The 21,944-nt window shown below is 39.5% G+C and overlaps 1 pseudogene; it reads right to left on the bottom strand.

Annotated features, from left to right (window-relative positions):
* Positions 1–2,473: 2,473 nt before the first annotated feature.
* On the bottom strand, positions 2,474–2,570 carry LOC131629702 (small nucleolar RNA R71; annotated as a pseudogene).
* Positions 2,571–21,944: the final 19,374 nt, after the last annotated feature.

The following is a 21,944-nucleotide window of genomic DNA, read 5'->3' as shown; positions in this document are numbered from 1 at the left end:
AACTAAGCAAAAGGAATTTATTTACATTATAATTTAAGTATTTTCCAACTATTTCTTATTTTTAATAGTTTAATATTGTATTGATAACACGATTTTATATCGTATATTTAGCTTACAATCCATAGATATTTATAGCATTTTCCGTTTATTATTTTAATTTATTACGATATTACGCGTGTTTTTGCTTTGTTTCAGGTTTTACACTCTTACTATGCCGAATTGTGAAAAAGAGAAGAAATGGAGCCAAAACGACCCTTTTCTATGCCTAAAAGACGTAAATTGGGTGCTGAAGTAAAAAGGGAGTGCAATTAAAGGCCAAGTGTGCTGAAAGAGGCCCAAAGACTCAATGAAGCAATCCAGCCCACGAAGGAGAACAGCCCAAGCCACACAAGTAAGCAGAGACGCACGTCTCTGCCACCTCAGCAAAAGGGAGACGCACGTCTCCACCTCCCTAAATTCTCTCCACTTGAGACGCACGTCTCAAGTCTCCCTGAAGAATAGGAGACGCACGTCTCCACGTCCCGGTCTGCAGAAGTTCCTCTTTTCACGCAAAGCAACTGCAAGCCCCTCCTATAAATAGGACCAGTCACTTCACTTCAATCTGTCCGATTTCCTGCCAACGAAGTGCTGCCGAAATTGTACCGCGAACTGCTTTTCCTTATTCTGCTTTCATTTAACCGTTTATTTTCTCACACCGATTTCTACACTGGAAATTGTTGTGAACTTTTCGTAGATCTAGCCTTACGTTAGATTTATCGTTTTATTTCCTTGTTTTTATTTTCTGCCATTTAAATTCCGAAGAACGATCCAGCCAACCTGTGGTGGAAGTTCGAGTACTTCAAGATTCAATTCAATTCAGATTTATTTTAATTCAGGTTTTTATTTACCGCCTTTATTTATATTATTATTGCATGATATATTATATGCCATTTAATATGTCTAATATTATGAACCGAACCGATTTATGCATGTTTAATCATATTAATATGTCTGGCTAAATTACTAAAGGTGTCGGTATGTAAAGTAAGTTAACCGTAGGGATCCGAAATAAATTGGCTTAAATTATGTTTTATTAATTATCACTTATTTTTGGTTTATATGTCTTGTTTAATTAGTAAGTCTTAAAACCAATAGAGCGAAAGTTTGAGGGCTTAGGACGGTCAAAGGTTAAAATCAATAGAGCGAAAGTTTGAGGACTTTAACTGGATAGTAGACATAGGACATTAGTTTTAAGGATGGCGAAAGCGTATTAAAACTAATTGGAACTTATTTATTTTCAAAAATTGTTTTTACACTCGAGCGGGATGGCGAAAGCGTACGTTAGGGTTATTAGCTTGCTCCGAGTCAACAGAGCGAAAGTTTGAGATTAGGAGATTTAAATAGATAACAACCTCGTAAAATAGGCATTTTATTAATTACATTGTTTCCAAAAAGCTCTTCTAAAATCTAATGGGATGGCGAAAGCGTACATTAGGATTAGGATAGTAGTCTGAATCAACAGAGCGAAAGTTTGAGACGAGGATTTTTAATCAATTGGAATTAGTAAAGATTTTTAATTTAATTATGCAAAAGCCAATGGACCTTCGGATTACCTTTAGTTAAACGAAATACATACTGATACCTGTCTTTTATTATTATTCTTTATTTTCTCACAATCACTTTCCCTTAGGAACAATCGAAATTTTAGTACTCCTAGCTTTACATAGTAACCTTAGATAACGGTAGATCGATTCATAGTCCCTGTGGATTCGATATCTTTTAAAACTACACGACACGACTGTGCACTTGCAGTTATCAGATTTATAGACACGTAAAGTCGCGATCAAGTTTTTGGCGCCGTTGCCGGGGACTATTTAAGTCGATATCGTAACTCACTGTTACACCGTAGAGACTAGGACAATTCTTCCCTTTCTTTTTGAACGATTGTATGCCAAATACTCGTTCAGAAGGAGGAGACTTAATACAACGAATTAACGAGATCGAACGTTTCATTAACGTTAAACGTCGAGCTCGCAATCTTCCCGAAGTAGCAGAAATTCCGATTAATCAGGAATTGATTTTTACTGATCAAATCAATCAAATCACCCCGAAGTTAGAGATGGCTGCTATTCGTCCTCTTAGAGACTATGCCGCTCCTTCGCGCGCTGAACCGCATTCAAGTATCGCACCACCTGCGATTGAGGCGAACAATTTCGAACTGAAACCTTCACTGGTCCAAGCTGTTCAACAGAATCAATTCTCTGGAAGCCCTGTAGACGACCCCAATCTCCATTTATCCGTGTTCGTGCAATACGCCGACACTATCAAAGCCAACAACGTTAGTTCCGAAGCTATTCGATTACGCCTTTTCCCTTTCTCCTTGAGAGATAGAGCGAGAGCGTGGCTTCAATCCCTGCCTTCCAATTCCATAACTACGTGGGACGAATTGAAGAGAGTATTCTTAGCGAGATACTTTCCGCCTAGCAAAACTGCTATGCTTAGAGGTCAAATCAACGGATTTACCCAGAAAGATAACGAATCGCTCTTCGAAGCTTGGGAACGTTACAAGGAATATGCCCTCATCATGGACTCGAACCATGGCTGATCATCCATACTTTCTATGGTGGTCTCTTATATAACACTAAAATGACTATAGATGCCGCTGCTGGCGGAGCATTAATGGACAAACCCCATGATGAAGCATACAAACTCATAGAGAACATGGCACAAAACCATTACCAATGGGGAGGAGAACGAGCCGCTCTAGAGAAAGCCCAAACCAAAGGAGGAATGTACGAAATAAGTGGTATAGACCGCGTTAACGCTAAAGTAGACGCTTTAACTCAAAAGATCGAGAATTTAACCATCACTCCTTCAGCCACCGCTGCCGCTGTAGCACCTAACTGCGAGATTTGTGGATTGACTGGGCATGTAGTTGCTGAATGCCAACTCTTGACTGGAGTCCCATCTGATCAAGTAAATTACGCTCAAGGAAACCCTTATTCTAACACGTACAACCCTGGATGGAAAAACCACCCGAACTTTTCTTATAAGAACAACAATGCGTTGTACGCGCCTGGACAAGCACCTGCTGTACCACCTGGCTACCAAAAAGCGCCTGTAGCTGCTCAAAACACCCCTAGGAAGTCAAATCTAGAAATCATGATGGAGAACTTCATAGCTTCCCAACAACAAACCAATAAAGACTTCCTGAATCAAAACATCCACAATAGCGAGCAACTAAAACAACTATCGAACAAAGTAGATGCTTTAGCTACGCATAACAAAATGTTAGAAACTCAAATCTCACAAGTAGCTCAACAACAAGCACCTACTGCTGCCCCCGCTGGCACGTTTCCTGCTCAACCTCAACCCAATCCTAAAGGACATGCGAACGCGATAACACTACGAAGTGGAACTAATTACGATGGACCCATAGATCCTAGAACCCAAAACGTACCCATGTCACAACAAGAGCCAAAGGAAACCCAAAAGAAAACAACTGACGAACAAACTGCTAAGACTGATGAGAACAATAACGAAGTGGAACCCGAAAAAGAGAAACCTTATGTTCCACCACCACCTTATAAGCCACCAATTCCTTACCCTCAGAGATTAGCTAAATCAAAAACCGAAGCGCAATTTAAAAGATTTGTAGAACTTCTGAAGCAATTAAACATAACCATACCATTCACAGAAGCCATAACTGAGATGCCTTCGTACGCTAAGTTCTTAAAAGAAATCTTATCAAACAAAAAGAAACTCGAGGATAACGAAACTATAACGCTTACCGCTGAATGTAGCGCTATCATCCAAAATAACATGCCTCAAAAACTGAAAGACCCTGGTAGTTTCTCTATACCCTGCGTAATTGGAAAAACCATCATAGAGAAAGCCCTGTGCGATCTAGGAGCTAGTGTTAGTTTGATGCCTCTTTCAACCTGTAAGAAACTCAATCTAGGCGAGCTTAAAGCAACAAGAATGTCTCTTCAACTAGCAGACCGTTCAGTTAAATACCCTGTAGGAATGTTAGAGAATATCCCTGTTCGTGTAGGTCAATTCTACATCCCAACTGACTTCATCATTATGGATATCCAAGAAGATTCTAACATCCCGATCATATTAGGAAGACCATTTTTAGCAACCGCTGGTGCAATTATAGATGTAAAGCGAGGAAAGCTTACTTTCGAAGTAGGAGAAGAGAAAATAGAATTTATCCTTTCCCAATTCCTAAAAGCACCTTCTATAATTGACACATGCTGTTCTGCTGACATAATCGACGAGTGTGTCAAGGAAATAGAATCCGAACCAAGTAAGGAAACCGAAACCCTAAGAATTCCTATGCCGCCAATTTTTGAAGATGACAACTGGCGTGAGGAATATCAAGATAACCACCTGAGTGAATGCTTAGCTTTAACTCCCGATCCTATACCTGGACCTAAGAAACCTGGTATAGAGCTGAAAACACTTCCTACCGATCTTAGATACGAATTTCTAGACGAAGAACTAAACCGACCAGTTATAGTGAACGCCAACTTAGGACGAACCGAGACTGAAAAATTACTTAATGTCCTAAGAAAATACCCTACCGCTTTAGGATACAACATATCAGATCTGAAAGGTATAAGCCCTTCCCTCTGTATGCACCGCATTATGCTCGAAGACGATAGTAAAACCTCTAGGGAACATCAAAGGCGAATAAACCCTATTATGAGCGATGTGGTTAAAAAGGAAATCCAAAAACTGCTAGAAGCTGGAATAATATATCCTATATCCGATAGTAAATGGGTTAGCCCTGTTCACGTCGTACCAAAGAAAGGAGGAGTCACTGTAATCACTAATGCAAAAGGAGAATCTGTAGCACAACGTACCCAAACTGGATGGAGAATGTGCATTGACTATAGGAAGCTAAATAAAGCTACCCGAAAAGACCATTTCCCTTTACCTTTCATAGATCAAATGCTCGAACGCCTAGCTAAACACTCACATTTTTGTTATCTGGATGGATACTCCGGATTTTTCCAAATTCCTATCCACCCTGACGACCAAGAGAAGACCACATTCACATGTCCTTATGGTACATTCGCTTATAGACGAATGCCTTTTGGGCTCTGCAATGCACCCGCGACCTTCCAAAGATGCATGATGGCAATATTTGCCGACTTCCTAGATGGAATAATGGAGGTCTTTATGGACGACTTCTCTGTCTGTGGAGGAAGTTTTGAAACATGTTTAGAAAATCTTGAAATGGTGCTAAAACGATGCGTAAGCGTAAACCTAGTCCTTAATTGGGAAAAATGCCATTTCATGGTTCGACAAGGAATTGTACTTGGACACATCGTATCCGATAGAGGAATCGAAGTTGATAAAGCAAAAATCGAAATTATCGAAAACCTTCAACCTCCCAAAACCGTTAGAGAAATAAGAAGTTTTCTGGGACATGCTGGTTTTTACCGACGCTTCATTAAGGATTTCTCTAAAATAACCAAACCCTTAACTGAACTACTCATGAAAGACGCCGAATTTATTTTCACCGATAAATGCACTGAAGCATTTCAAACGCTTAAACAAGCATTGATCTCTGCGCCAATTATGCAACCTCCCGACTGGAATGAACCTTTCGAAATAATGTGTGACGCAAGTGATTATGCTGTAGGAGCCGTTCTAGGACAAAGAAAGGATAAGAAACTACATGTCATATATTATGCGAGTAGAACCCTAGACGAAGCTCAGATGAATTATGCCACGACAGAAAAAGAATTATTAGCTGTCGTATTCGCATTAGACAAATTCCGTTCTTACCTGGTAGGAGCCAAAATAATCATATACACTGACCACGCTGCCATTAGGTACCTCCTAACCAAAAAGGACGCCAAACCAAGACTTTTGAGATGGATCTTATTACTGCAAGAGTTCGACCTGGAAATTAAAGATAAGAAAGGCACTGAAAATGTCGTAGCAGATCACCTCTCTCGATTAGAAAATCTGAAACCCGAACAAGTACCAATTGACGATGATTTCCCTTATGAAAGACTCATCGCCCAATTAGAAGCAAATGAATTCGAACCATACCATCCAAACTCTGAAACCAACAAATTAGAAGACATAGCTTTAGCCCGATCTAACGCACCTTGGTATGCAGATTTCGTAAATTACCTAGCTGCTGGTGTGCTTCCCCCTGATCTAAGTTACCAACAGAAGAAGAAATTCTTCCACGACCTAAAACATTACTATTGGGACGACCCACTCCTGTTCAAAAGAGGCCCCGATGGAATCTTTAGACGTTGTGTACCCGAGGAGGAAATAAGAAGCATAATAACACATTGCCATTCTGCACCGTGTGGAGGACACCATAGCACATCTAGAACCTGCGCCAAAATCCTTCAATCTGGACTTTTCTGGCCCAACTTATGGAAAGACGTCTATTTTGCTGTACTAAGCTGTGATAGATGCCAACGAACTGGAAACATTTCAAGACGCGATGAAATGCCTCAAAAAGGCATTCTTGAAGTAGAAATATTTGACGTCTGGGGAATAGACTTCATGGGACCGTTTCCGTCATCGTTTGGAAATCAATATATACTCGTAGCCGTCGATTACGTTTCAAAATGGATAGAAGCTATTGCTTCTCCTACAAACGATACACGAGTAGTTATCAAACTTTTCAAAAACGTCATCTTTCCTAGGTTCGGTGTGCCAAGATTGGTAATTAGCGATGGTGGTTCCCATTTCATTTCAAGAATACTTGAGAAACTCCTTCGAAAATATGGAGTGAATCATCGAATAGCCACACCATACCATCCACAAACAAGCGGACAAGTAGAAGTATCTAACCGCGAAATAAAACAAATATTAGAGAAAACTGTTGCTATATCTAGGAAAGATTGGTCAACCAAGCTAAATGAAGCTTTATGGGCTTATAGAACAGCTTTCAAAACTCCAATAGGGACTACCCCATTCAAACTCGTTTATGGAAAATCATGCCACCTACCAGTAGAGTTAGAACATAAAGCCTATTGGGCCATCAAGAACTTAAACCTAAACTACACCGCCGCTGGTGAGAAACGACTTCTAGACATAAACGAATTAGAAGAACTTAGACAAGACGCTTACGAAAACGCCAAAATCTATAAAGAGCGAACGAAAAAATGGCACGACAAGCGTATATCTAGGAAAAATTTTAGCATAGGCGATAAAGTGCTTTTATTTAATTCTAGACTAAAATTATTTCCTGGTAAGTTACGATCTAGATGGTCTGGCCCTTTCGAAATAACTAACATATTTCCGAGTGGAGCGATAGAAATCAAAGGGGAAACCGTCAAACCTTTTGTCGTAAATGGGCAACGTCTTAAGTATTACCATCATCTCGAATACAATGAAAACATCGAAGTTTTTAAACTAGACGAACTGCCCGCTCTTTCGAAAAAATAGTTTTCTATTTTAAAATCGTCGAGCTTACGACATTAAACAAAGCGCTTGGTGGGAGACAACCCACATTTATTTATTCTTTTTATTTTCATTTTATTTTTAAAATTTTAACCTTTAATTTTCATTTAATTATTCTATTTTTAATTATTCTAGATTTTAATTTTCTTATTATTTTTCATACATCTTATAATATTTATTATAATTATAACTGCTATCTTAACTCGAGAAAATACTTCCTTTTTATAATTATAATTATTATTATAACTTGTTTTATTTAATTTTATTTTTAAAATTAACACTAGCCTAGTTCTAACTTAATCTCAATATTTTCAACTTCTAGGTTTTTCATTTAACTACTAACTACGATGCAAGAAGTTGATAACATGGAAGTTGTGTTCCGTGGTAGAGGACAAGAAGCAAGATTTAACAAGCTGGCTGGAAGACACATGGATTTGACTTGCTATCCTCACCAACCAACTATGGTGAAACTTGGTATCGAAGAAAGCATCCTACACCTGCTTAACCAAATTGGTTGGACTGGTTCTCACTTGTTCCGCAAGTTTAGCACTTACCGGAAGCTCACTCTGGAATTCTTGAGCTCCCTGACCTATCTTCCAAACTGTGGACAAGGACTGAAAAAAGGAGTTATTCTCTTTAGACTCTTTGGTATGGAGTTTAATTTCTGCATTCGAGATTTTGCTGAAATGTTAGAACTACCTCATGGACCTGATGCATACGCCCAAGTAGCTGAAGAAAATCTTCCATACTAGGAGTTGGAAAAATACTGGGGCAAGATCACTGGAAACGACAACCCTGAAGAGAATGAGTTTCAATCTGAGAACATCCACAATCCTGCTTTCCGCTACTTTCACAAGATCCTTGCTCACTATATTTTTGGAAAGCCCGATAATGTCACTGAAGTTACTAGAGAAGAGTTGTTCATCATGTTTTGTACATCTCAGAATCGCCCGGTCAATGCCATCGCATTCATGCTAACAAACTTCGAGCGCATCACGCAAGACGAAGTTTCACCCATTAGGATCGGCGGATTCGTCACTATGATTGCTAATGCCATAAGAATGAGAGTGCCTTTGCTTAGATTGACACCTTTTGGTACCCATACCTCTATGGACATCAATTTCTGTTTTAATCGAGGTATCATCGGTAATCTTGGACCTGATCGTTTTGAATTGCTCATTGATAACAAAGTTTGGTATCAGTTCACCTTACCGAATCCTAGGACGAGTGTGCACAACCCTGCCAACTGGATTTACTATGGTCAGATTCCTGAGAGAGAGCCATCACCTTAAACTCCTCAAGCTTATGAACATTTTGATGAGGAAATGCCAGCATCTGAATCTGAACCTGAAACACCTCCTGGTTACTATGAACCTCTTCCTGTTGATGAACCCATTCCTGATTACGAACCTCTTCCCTTTGATGAACCTGTATCTGAGTATGAGCCTGAAACTCGTTCTGAAGATTCCGTTGATGATCACACTGTTGATATGACTGATGTCGAGGTCGAGCAACAACAACCCGCTACATCTACTGCATCGGTGAATCAAAGAATGCCTAATCTGAATACGCACGAACAAGCCATCACTGTGCTACAAAAAGATGTACAACATGTGCGCAACGAGCTACACACTTTGCAAATGCATTTCTTCGATTTTATCGACACGGTAAATGCTCAGTTCGACGAAGTTTTCAAACACATTCAGTCTAATCAGAACAACAATAGACGTGGCTAGATGTTACCGTATTAGACTATTAGATTTTATTCTAGTTTTAGTAATTTCTATTCCTAGTTTAGATTTACATTTTTGTGCACTTTTGCTTTCTACTTCTGTTAACACTCAGTACTGGTTTATTATTAAATGCAAAATTCTTTTGATTACTGCTACTGTGTTATGTTACACTGCTATTGACTGCTATATATATACTTCCCTATAATTTTTTGCTGTTAATAGTATTTAAATCCGACACTATTATGAACTGATGGACAATATTAATGGTATCTGTCAGCACTGTCTGGTCACTTGCATGCGTGACCCACCTGCCTACAACAGGAGACGCACGTCTCCATCTGTGTGGGGCCAGCTGACACGAACCAAAGGAACAGGAGACGCACGTCTCCATGCTCTGCCCCAGCAGACTGGCTGCCTGAGACGCACGTCTCCCAAGGCCAGCAGTCTGTTTGACCACGCAGACCACTCTCTTTCCCTCTTGAATTTTGAATTTGAATTTCAAAATTCATCTTTCAATCTTCTTCATTCTTCCCCTATTTATTCCATTTAAACTCCATTAACCTCATTCATCCTCCATCATTCACCTCTTAAACTCCATTCATTTCCCATTTCTCTATTCTATTCAAACTTCAAACACCACCATTAATCCATTTTAATTTTCCATTAACCACACCATTTTCAAACCTCACTATAAAACCACACCACCACCACTCTGAAGGATAGAAAAACACTTAGAAAGGGGGGGGATTGAATAAGTGTGACTTTAAATCTTGGACGATAAAAATAAATGCACAAATATTTTTATCCTGGTTCGCTGTTAACGAAGCTACTCCAGTCCACCCCCGCAGAGATGATTTACCTCAACTGAGGATTTAATCCACTAATCGCACGGATTACAATGGTTTTCCACTTAGCCGCAACTAAGTCTTCCAGAGTCTTCTGATCACAACCTGATCACTCCAGGAACAACTGCTTAGTTCACTCCTAAGACTTTTTCTAGAGTCTACTGATCAACACGATCACTCTAGGCTTAGTTCACTCCTAAGACTTTCTGCTCAGCCAACTGCCAAGACTTCCTGCTCAGCCAACTGCCAAGACTTCCTGCTCAGCCAACTGCTAAGACTTCCTGCTCAGCAAACTGCTAAGACTTCCTAGAGTATACTGATCAACTGATCACTCTAGTTCCTTACAACTTAATGTAATCTATTCAAGAGTTTACAAATGCTTCTTAAAAGCGATAATCACAACTGTGATATTTCTCTTACAATTTAAGCTTAATCTCACTAAGATATTACAACAGCAATGTAGTGAGCTTTGATGAAGATGAAGATTCTGAGTTTAGATTTGAACAGCGTTTCAGCAAGTTTGATATGAGTTGTTTTGGTGCAGAATCGTTAACCTTGCTTCTCTTCAGAACTTCATATTTATAGGCGTTGAGAAGATGACCGTTGAATGCATTTAATGCTTTGCGTGTTCCGTACAGCTTTGCATTTAATGTTATACGCTTTTGTCAACTACCTCGAGCCTTGTTCACGCTGTGTCTACTGACGTAGCCTTTAGTAGCTTTAACGTTCCTTTTGTCAGTCAGCGTAGTCTGCCACGTGTACTTCCTTCTGATCTGATGTTTGTGAATACGACGTTTGAATATCATCAGAGTCAAACAGCTTGGTGCACAGCATCTTCTGATCTTCTGACCTTGAAGTGCTTCTGAGCGTGATACCATCTTCTGATCTTCAGTGCTTCTGATCTCATGTTCTTCTGATGCTTCCATAGACCCATGTTCTGATTCTGCTTCGACCATCTTCTGATGTCTTGCCAGACCATGTTCTGATGTTGCATGCTGAACCATTTGAGACACATCTTCTGAGCGCTGAATTATGCGTACTCTTTATATATTTCCTGAAAGGGAAATTGCATTGGATTAGAGTACCATATTATCTTAAGCAAAATTCATATTATTGTTATCATCAAAACTAAGATAATTGATAAGAACAAATCTTGTTCTAACAATCTCCCCCTTTTTGATGATGACAAAAACATATATAAATGATATGAATTTGCGATCAGAAAGAGTAGACGGCAAAAGACAAATTACACAGCTATAGCATAAGCATATGAATATGTCTCCCCCTGAGATTAACAATCTCCCCCTGAGATAAATAATCTCCCCCTGAAATAAATACTCGAAGAACTTTGATAAAAGACTTCCCTGATTATTTCGGTAGAGACGATCATATAAGCTTCTGTCTTCAGAGAATTCATAGCTTCTGACTTCTGCTTCCATTGGACAGCTTCAGAACTTGAATTTCTTTGATCTTCAGAACATTCACAGCTTCTGACTTCTGCTTCCATTCAGGACAGCTTCAGAACTTGAATTTCTTTGATCTTCAGAACATTCACAGCTTCTGACTTCTGCTTCCATTCAGGACAGCTTCAGAACTTGAATTACTGGATCTTTTGGAACATTCACATCTTCTGATTTCTGCTTCCCTCGGATAGCTTCAGAACTTTGAATGTCTACCAACATCACTTCATGCTAGATTTGTATCAGAACATTGTTGAATGTACCAGAGCATCATCTGAGCATCTCTACATCCTGAAATGTTACAGAACAAAAACTAAACGACAAAAGTCAGCATGAACGAGTTAGAACATAAAATGTATATTCAAATACATGATATGTATCAGAGCCACATGTATCAGAGCATTTAGGCTAAAAACATGTATCAGAGCAAATAATGTATCAGAGCCATAACATTATATTTATCAGGGCAAATAGAATTTTGTCATAACAGGATAGACAATGATATTCAAATTCTATTATCAGTGCTTCTGATTCATTCTTCTTTCTTGCTTCTGATCTTTGAAGCTTGACAGCACTCAGCTTGCTTCAGTTTCCAAGAGCTTATTCTTTTTACAGAATAACACTTCTTATGGTTTTGCTTCTAGTGTTTGCTTCTGAAGGTTCACTTCACTTCTCTGTACCTGCAAAACACTTAAACCATATAGAACTTGCAGTTCTTGTTAGTGAATGTGTGGGAGCCTTTACCCAGCAACTGATAGATTTAATCAAATCATTTATCATTTATCTTTCTCCCCCTTTTTGTCATAACATCAAAAAGAATATTTAAAAAGATTCAGATGTATAAAACGACAAAAGAAAACATTTACTGGAATGTAAAACACAAGGAAACTTTTCATTGATAATAAAAAATTATACAAGACAGGAATGCAGGAAAAACAGATGCAACAAGGAAGGGAAACTACAAAGACCAAAAGACTAAGATCCTAGCCTACGCAAAATCCGCGCCAGAACATCATGAATCCCGTCAGTGCTTGTAGCTTGCCTTGTCATGAAGGAACGAAACTCAGCATTGGCTGCTTCTTGCGCGTCCAAACGAGAAGCCAGCATAGCTTGATTCTGATGAAGAGTTTCCAAGGTCTCCATCAGAGCTGAGGTTTCACCAGAAGAAGAAGCACCAGTATTTCTGCCCAGAGGGACAGCAATCTCAGCAGGGTGATCTTCTGGAAGATCTTCAGCTTGTGCATCTCCCATTTCCTCATCTGAGTCTGACTCAGAAGGAGCCTTGGCAAATTCTGGTTCAGGCAGCTCAGAAGTTCCATCTTCCAATGCTTGAAGAATAGCTGCTAGATTTGTTGGAGGAGTAGGACCAGCAACTTCAGCACGATAAACCACTACTGGAAAGACCATGTGAGGTGCTTTTTCAGAAGGGTTCATTCTGAACCAGTTGAACAGCCACTGAAAATCTCCAGTCAGCACAGGAAACCAGAGCACAGAAGATCGGGGTTTCCATACCACGATATCTCTGCAGAGATTTTCTTCTTCCAACTCATCTGCAGGTATCTTCTCTTCAAGAACACTTTTGTTCCTGATGAGACAGTGGTGGCTGCTCTCACCAACTTCCAACCGGAGACCACGAACACCAGGAGCTTCAGACATAATCCTTCTCTGAGTGTCTGTAGCCTTCTCCAGAAAATCCTGACGAAAGGTATTCCAGAGGTTGTTTGTAGCATACTCATCCAGATGATTAAGGTGAGCAGCACCAAGAATCTCCAACCAGCCATTTACATCAGCATGTAAAAGCTCCAGATATGTTTGAGTGGTAGGGATTGGAGGGTTGACAGTGATCCTTGAGTCGGGAAGAACAACACTATAGGGATTAGGTGTTCTGGTGAGAAAAGGGTATGAGAGGGATGAAGAAATATCTGACGGAAGGGTTAAAGGAGAGGAGATATCAGATGGTGAAGAAGGTGGTTCCGAGAGGATGAATGAGGAGGAAGAGGTGGTGGAGGTCTTTGAAGAGGGAGGTGATTGATGAGAATCGTCAAGGGGTTGATATATTTTGAGAGGGTCATAGGAGATCCTAACTCTTTTAGGTTTGGTTTCTGGTTCAGCAGATGCCTTTCTCTTTTGTTTCCTATCATTGTCTTGATTCCCAGAGTTTGACGATGGATTCATGATGAACTTTCAGATATTGGAAATTGCTAGGGTTTATGATATGAAAAGAGAGAGATGAAAAAGAAACCGAATGCAGAGAGAGAGAAATATGAGAGGGAAAAGAAACGTTTGAGGAGTATAAAAAGAAAACTGAAAGAGAGTAAATGATGAAAAGCATTTAATGTTACGTGACATGAGGAGAGATAATAATGACAAAAGACGTGATTTGCACAGTTACCTAAGTAGACGTCCCCTCAACTGCACGCACGCTTGTCCAGGAATAGTGAACACGTGTTTACCATCTGGATAGCCAGTTACAGCTGTTTTGCTTTAAAGAGAGATTCTGAATCAACTTAGACACTGAAACGTTAGTAATAACAGAATCACAATTTCTAATTGATTTCTATCAGAACTTCTTAACAAAAATTTCATATCAAAGGATACTCATACGTAAGAATTTCTCATCTTCTCATTCTGAGCTTGTTTCTGAAGACCCAATTTGTACCAATTATATTGAATCCATCTGGTCTAGGAACAAGATCCCAAACATCATTCCTTGTAAATTGATTTAGTTCTTCTTGCATAGCAATTATCCAGTCTGGATCTTCTAGAGCATGATCAACAGAAGTTGGCTCGATCAAAGATACAAGACCTAATTGACAGTCTGCATTGTTTCTAAGGAATGCTCTTGTTCTGATTGGATCATCCTTCTTTCCAAGAATGACATCTTCTGAATGACCAGAGATAAGTCTGGATGATCTTCTGACAGATGGTTCTTCAGAAATACTTAGATCCTCCAGAGAAGCTGATACTTGATCTTCAGATTCTTTGCTTCTGAGAAACTCTGCTTCTGAGAAACTCTGCTTCTGATGCGTTGCTTCTTGGCTCAACAACTTCTGATATGTCAATATCACAACCTGCAAAATTATCAACTTGCTTTGGTTTTTCAGAACCAAGCTTATCATCAAACCTGATATTGATTGATTCTTCTACAACCAATGTTTCAGTATTGTATACTCTGTAGCCTTTTGAGCGTTCAGAATATCCAAGAAGGAAACACTTTTGAGCTTTGGAATCAAACTTACCAAGATGATCTTTAGTGTTCAGAATAAAGCATACACATCCAAAAGGATGGAAATATGAAATGTTGGGCTTTTTATTCTTCCACAATTCATAGGGAGTCTTATTAAGAATAGGTCTGATAGAGATTCTATTCTGAATATAACATGCAGTGTTTATTGCTTCTGCCCAGAAATGCTTAGCCATATTGGTTTCATTGATCATGGTTCTGGCCATTTCTTGAAGAGTCCTATTCTTTCGTTCTACAACCCCATTTTGCTGTGGAGTTCTAGGACAAGAGAAATCATGGGCAATACCACTTTCTTTGAAGAATTCTTCAAAGGATCTGTTCTCAAATTCACCACCATGATCACTTCTGACCTTTATGATTTTACACTCTTTTTCAGATTGAATCTGAATGCAGAAATCAAAGAACACTGAATGAGTCTCATCCTTGTGTTTCAAGAATTTTACCCATGTCCAGCGGCTATAATCATCTACGATGACTAATCCATATTTCTTTCCTCTGACAGATGCTGTTTTGACTGGGCCAAACAGATCAATGTGCAAGAGTTCTAATGGCCTTGAGGTAGAAACAACATTCTTAGACTTGAATGCAGGTTTGGAGAACTTGCCCTTCTGACATGCTTCACAAAGAGCATCTGATTGGAATTTCAGATTAGGGAGTCCTCTGACAAGATTCAGTTTGTTAATCTGAGAGATCTTTCTCAAACTAGCATGACCTAATCTCCTGTGCCAGACCCACTGCTCTTCAGAAACAGACATAAGACAAGTCACCTTCTGACTCATAAGATCTTGCAGATCTGTCTTATAAATGTTGTTCTTCCTCTTGCCTGTAAATAGGATTGAGCCATCCTTCTGATTTACAGCCTTGCAAGACTCTTGATTAAAGATTATATCATAACCATTGTCACTTAATTGACTGATAGATAAAAGGTTATGTGTTAATCCTTCTACAAGAAGTACATTAGAGATGGAAGGAGAGTTACCAGATTTTATAGTTCCAGAGCCAATTATCTTGCCCTTCTGATCTCCTCCGAACTTGACTTCTCCTCCAGACTTAAGCACCAGGTCTTGGAACATAGACCTTCTTCCTGTCATGTGTCGCGAGCATCCAGAATCCAGGTACCATGACATGTTGTGCTTTGTCCTTCTTGCAGCCAAGGATATCTGCAATAGGAATAATCTTATCCTTAGGTACCCACATTTTCTTGGGTCCTTTCTTGTTAGATTTTCTCAAGTTCTGTTTGAACTTGGGTTTAACATTGTAAGCAATAGGAGGAACAGCATGATAATTCTTAATGTGAGTTTCATGATATTTCCTAGGTTGTGTCACATGCTTCTTAGTGTGTGTTATGTGAAAACTTTGTGCATGTGAGGTGTGCCTAATATCATGAGAGTGGCCATACTTGAACTGATCATACAATGGCTTGTATGTAATTTTCATTTCATCAACAGGTTCAAGTTTGTATGGGGTTTCACCCTCATAACCAATGCCTACTCTTTTGTTTCCAGATACAGCATATATCATAGAAGCTAGTTGACTTCTGCCAATACTTCTAGATAAGAACTTTCTGAAACTTAAATCATATTCTTTCAGAATATGGTTTAGACTGGGAGTGGATTTTTCTGAATCAGAAGGAGATCCAACATTATTGGATAATTTTAAAAGTTTTTCTTTTAATTCAGAATTCTCCAGCTCAAGCTTCTTTGTTTCAAATTCAAATTGCTTTTTCAGCTTTTTGTATTTGAGACTGATCTGAGACTTGAGTTCCAGAAGTTCAGTTAGACCGGAAACTAACTCATCTCTAGTAAGTTCAGAAAATACCTCTTCAGAATCTGATTCTGATGTAGATTCTGATCCGTCATCTTCTGTCGCCATCAGCGCACAGTTGGCCTGCTCATCTTCTGAATCATCTTCTGACTCATCCCAGGTTGCCATAAGACCTTTCTTCTTATGAAACTTTTTCTTGGGACTTTCCTTCTGAAGATTTGGACATTCATTCTTGTAGTGTCCAGGCTCATTGCATTCATAGCACATGACCTTCTTCTTGTCAAATCTTCTTTCATCAGAAGATTCTCCACGTTCAAATTTCCTTGAACTTCTGAAGCCTCTGAACTTCCTTTGCTTGGTCTTCCAGAGTTGATTTAGCCTTCTGGAAATCATGGACAGTTCATCTTCTTCTTCAGATTCTGATTCTTCAGGATCTTCTTCTCTGGCCTGAAAAGCGTTAGTGCATTTCTTGATATTTGATTTTAATGCAATAGACTTACCTTTCTTTTGAGGCTCATTTGCGTCCAGCTCAATTTCATGACTTCTCAAGGCGCTGATAAGCTCTTCCAGAGAAACTTCATTCAGATTCTTCGCAATCTTGAATGCAGTCACCATCGGACCCCATCTTCTGGGTAAGCTTCTGATGATCTTCTTTACATGATCAGCCTTGGTGTATCCTTTGTCAAGAACTCTCAATCCAGCAGTCAGAGTTTGAAATCTCGAAAACATCTTTTCAATGTCTTCATCATCCTCCATCTTGAAGGCTTCATACTTCTGGATTAAGGCTAGAGCTTTGGTCTCCTTGACTTGAGCGTTTCCTTCATGAGTCATTTTCAAGGACTCATATATATCATAGGCCGTTTCCCTGTTAGATATCTTCTCATACTCAGCATGAGAGATAGCATTCAGCAAAACAGTTCTGCATTTATGATGATTCCTGAAAAGCTTCTTTTGATCATCATTCATTTCTTGCCTTGACAGCTTCACGCCTCTGGCATTTACTGGATGTTTGTAACCATCCATCAGAAGATCCCATAGATCACCATCTAGACCCAGAAAGTAACTTTCCAGTTTATCTTTCCAGTATTCAAAGTTTTCACCATCAAATACCGGCGGTCTAGTATAACCATTGTTACCGTTGTATTGCTCAGCAGAGCCAGATGTAGATGCAGGTGTAGGTATAGTCCTTTCACTTTCATCAACCATCTTTTAAATGAAGCGTTTTTCTCTTCCTGAATCTTTTCTAAACACGGTTAAGTGCTTGCACCTTAGAACCGGCGCTCTGATGCCAATTGAAGGATAGAAAAACACTTAGAAAGGGGGGGGATTGAATAAGTGTGACTTTAAATCTTGGACGATAAAAATAAATGCACAAATATTTTTATCCTGGTTCGCTGTTAACGAAGCTACTCCAGTCCACCCCCGCAGAGATGATTTACCTCAACTGAGGATTTAATCCACTAATCGCACGGATTACAATGGTTTTCCACTTAGCCGCAACTAAGTCTTCCAGAGTCTTCTGATCACAACCTGATCACTCCAGGAACAACTGCTTAGTTCACTCCTAAGACTTTTTCTAGAGTCTACTGATCAACACGATCACTCTAGGCTTAGTTCACTCCTAAGACTTTCTGCTCAGCCAACTGCCAAGACTTCCTGCTCAGCCAACTGCCAAGACTTCCTGCTCAGCCAACTGCTAAGACTTCCTGCTCAGCAAACTGCTAAGACTTCCTAGAGTATACTGATCAACTGATCACTCTAGTTCCTTACAACTTAATGTAATCTATTCAAGAGTTTACAAATGCTTCTTAAAAGCGATAATCACAACTGTGATATTTCTCTTACAATTTAAGCTTAATCTCACTAAGATATTACAACAGCAATGTAGTGAGCTTTGATGAAGATGAAGATTCTGAGTTTAGATTTGAACAGCGTTTCAGCAAGTTTGATATGAGTTGTTTTGGTGCAGAATCGTTAACCTTGCTTCTCTTCAGAACTTCATATTTATAGGCGTTGAGAAGATGACCGTTGAATGCATTTAATGCTTTGCGTGTTCCGTACAGCTTTGCATTTAATGTTATACGCTTTTGTCAACTACCTCGAGCCTTGTTCACGCTGTGTCTACTGACGTAGCCTTTAGTAGCTTTAACGTTCCTTTTGTCAGTCAGCGTAGTCTGCCACGTGTACTTCCTTCTGATCTGATGTTTGTGAATACGACGTTTGAATATCATCAGAGTCAAACAGCTTGGTGCACAGCATCTTCTGATCTTCTGACCTTGAAGTGCTTCTGAGCGTGATACCATCTTCTGATCTTCAGTGCTTCTGATCTCATGTTCTTCTGATGCTTCCATAGACCCATGTTCTGATTCTGCTTCGACCATCTTCTGATGTCTTGCCAGACCATGTTCTGATGTTGCATGCTGAACCATTTGAGACACATCTTCTGAGCGCTGAATTATGCGTACTCTTTATATATTTCCTGAAAGGGAAATTGCATTGGATTAGAGTACCATATTATCTTAAGCAAAATTCATATTATTGTTATCATCAAAACTAAGATAATTGATAAGAACAAATCTTGTTCTAACACACTCTTCTTCTTCACAACTATCATACCATTCTCTACTTTTCTACACTACATTTCTATTTTTCATTTCCATACTCACCATGCCTCCACGTTCATTAATCCGTAGTGAGCGTCCCGAGAGACCACCTCCCGACCTTTCAAACATTATCTTCCGAGATGACGACAATGATGCTCAACGAACAAAATATGTTGCTTTCTACGAACGTTCGGTTGTTCCCACAAAATTTGTGAACACCGAGTGTCTAGAAACTTTGGGTCTCATTGATGGTGTTACCCGTCTGCTCACCAAATCTAGCCTCCACCATCTTTGTACCGAACCCGTACCTACTTATGAGCCGCTCGTCTTAGAATTTTTGAGTTCTTTCAACTACGACACTCCCTCTAATCAACCACTCTCAACCGGTAGCATCCAATTTTGGATGTTCAACCGTGAATATGCTCTCAAACAAGATGTCGTAGCTTCATATTTGCATTTTAATCATGCACCAATTGCTCACCGCTCAATCTTTCAAGAACTCAATGGTCGATCCTGGGAGGATCTCGCTTTTGAATTTTGGTTCCATCTCACTGGAGAAAATCCTACCGGTTGGAGAGCTCTCCATGCTTCTCACATTCAAAACCCCGCTATACGTTATTTTCAACGTGTCTTGGGGCATACTATTTTTGCGAGATCTAACAACCACAAGGTAAACCAAAATGAATTATTTTTCCTTTACTGTGCGCTTAACAATATCCTTTTCAATGCCGCACCGTTTATGTTCCAACACATCCAAGGTTTAGTTAACGCCCCCGCTACAAATCCATTCTTGCTTGGAGGCATTATTACTACCTTGGCCTGTGCTTTAGGTCTTGGTGACGAGCTCCTCTCACTCTCACATCTCATGAAGCCTGCTCAGTCACTCGATCTCACCTACTGCCGCGATTCCCACTTGGTTTCACCCCGCCATGATGGCCGATACACTTTGGTCGTCAACAAAGTTCCTATTCCTTATGTCATCCTTCCATGCCCTGAAAGAATCAACATCCGTTATGTTCAACGTTGGAGGCTTATTGAAAACAACCCTCAAGATGACCAACAAGAACATCCTAATGAACCTATGGATGCCAATGAAGAAGAACTCAACCAAGGGCAAGCTAATGTCAACCAACCTCCTCCAAACAACCCTCCGCCTATCACTCTTGAAGCCATGTATGCTGCTATTCAACGCCAAGATCAACTCGTTCAAGCTATGCAGACAAACCAAACTGAAACAATTAGGCTCATCCGAGAGATGCAACAGGAGCACCGTGACTATGCTATTAGGAACGAAAGTCAATACGCTGAAATTGCTACATATTTGCATGATCTTGACATTCGTGTGAATGACTCTCCTGATAGACGTCGCCGTGTTCGTACAAGAGGCGCGAGCAGTTCTCGAAACCACAACAATGAGGAGTAGTTCTTATGCACTGAGGACATTGCATCATCTAAGTCTGGGGGAGTCGTATTATTTCTATTTCCTTTAGTTTTATTTTTCCCTTCAGTTATTTCCCTTCCTTGTAATGTTTTTCAAATTCAATAAAGAATATTTATAGAATTTAAGTCTTATATGTATAATTCCGTAGTTATTTCAATTTCTTCCATTTTCTTGAGCCATAACAAAAATTTTACGATAAACGCAAACCCCACACGTTCGAGAAATACAAAGCTACTCAAACACTCAACGCACTGAAACTGAATATAGTCAATATCCTTATTGTCCCAACACTCTAAAACCCCCGAGTATGCGTAACCGATTTGAATACCCGTTATACCAAAACCACCGACTTTAAGTTTTGAAAAAACCCTTAGTAGTTTATTCTAGCAGTCGGCACCGTCTTAGATACAAACTACGCAGAGAGTCGATGAATATAAGTGTATGATCCTCATAATAATAATTATGTGTTCAACCATAAGAAGAAATGTGCCTACTAAGTAAGGTGATCCTCACAAGATCATTTAACCTAACGGTCGCAAATCTCAAATACAAAGAATTTAAAAAAAAAACTCACTGTCGATTGGTTCAGAAGTCATCTGGTAATGAACTTGGTAGGAAGGACTATTGTCCGATTCCCCACAATCTACAAGTGAATGCTAAGGAGTATACCACATATTATGCCAGAACTCCATGAGAAGGATCATAGTCACTAACCGACTACTCTGCTATGTGCGTGTCAAGATAATGGGCTTAATGTGATTGCGCGCGAATGAAAAGGGTGAAACATGATGACAAGTCAAAAAGGTCGAGCTATAATGGCATGATTCGGATTGGTATGCATACTGGGAGTTGTTTAGTGTTGTTACTATAGGTTTATTGCTAGATTCATTATCATTATTTCCGAATAAGAACACTATGTAACTAAGTATGACTGAACGACGTGGTGGAAGTGTGTTTCATTTATCTTTATCTTCTTATTTTGCTTGAGGACAAGCAAAGGTTCAAGTCTGGGGGAATTTGATAACACGATTTTATATCGTATATTTAGCTTACAATCCATAGATATTTATAGCATTTTCCGTTTATTATTTTAATTTATTACGATATTACGCGTGTTTTTGCTTTGTTTCAGGTTTTACACTCTTACTATGCCGAATTGTGAAAAAGAGAAGAAATGGAGCCAAAACGACCCTTTTCTATGCCTAAAAGACGTAAATTGGGTGCTGAAGTAAAAAGGGAGTGCAATTAAAGGCCAAGTGTGCTGAAAGAGGCCCAAAGACTCAATGAAGCAATCCAGCCCACGAAGGAAAACAGCCCAAGCCACACAAGTAAGCAGAGACGCACGTCTCTGCCACCTCAGCAAAAGGGAGACGCACGTCTCCACCTCCCTAAATTCTCTCCACTTGAGACGCACGTCTCAAGTCTCCCT

Source organism: Vicia villosa, unplaced genomic scaffold (assembly GCF_029867415.1).
Source record: "Vicia villosa cultivar HV-30 ecotype Madison, WI unplaced genomic scaffold, Vvil1.0 ctg.000598F_1_1_3, whole genome shotgun sequence".
Taxonomy (NCBI): Eukaryota; Viridiplantae; Streptophyta; class Magnoliopsida; order Fabales; family Fabaceae; genus Vicia; species Vicia villosa.
The sequence above is the reverse complement of the archived record's forward strand: the minus strand, read 5'-3'. Positions and strand labels throughout refer to the sequence as shown.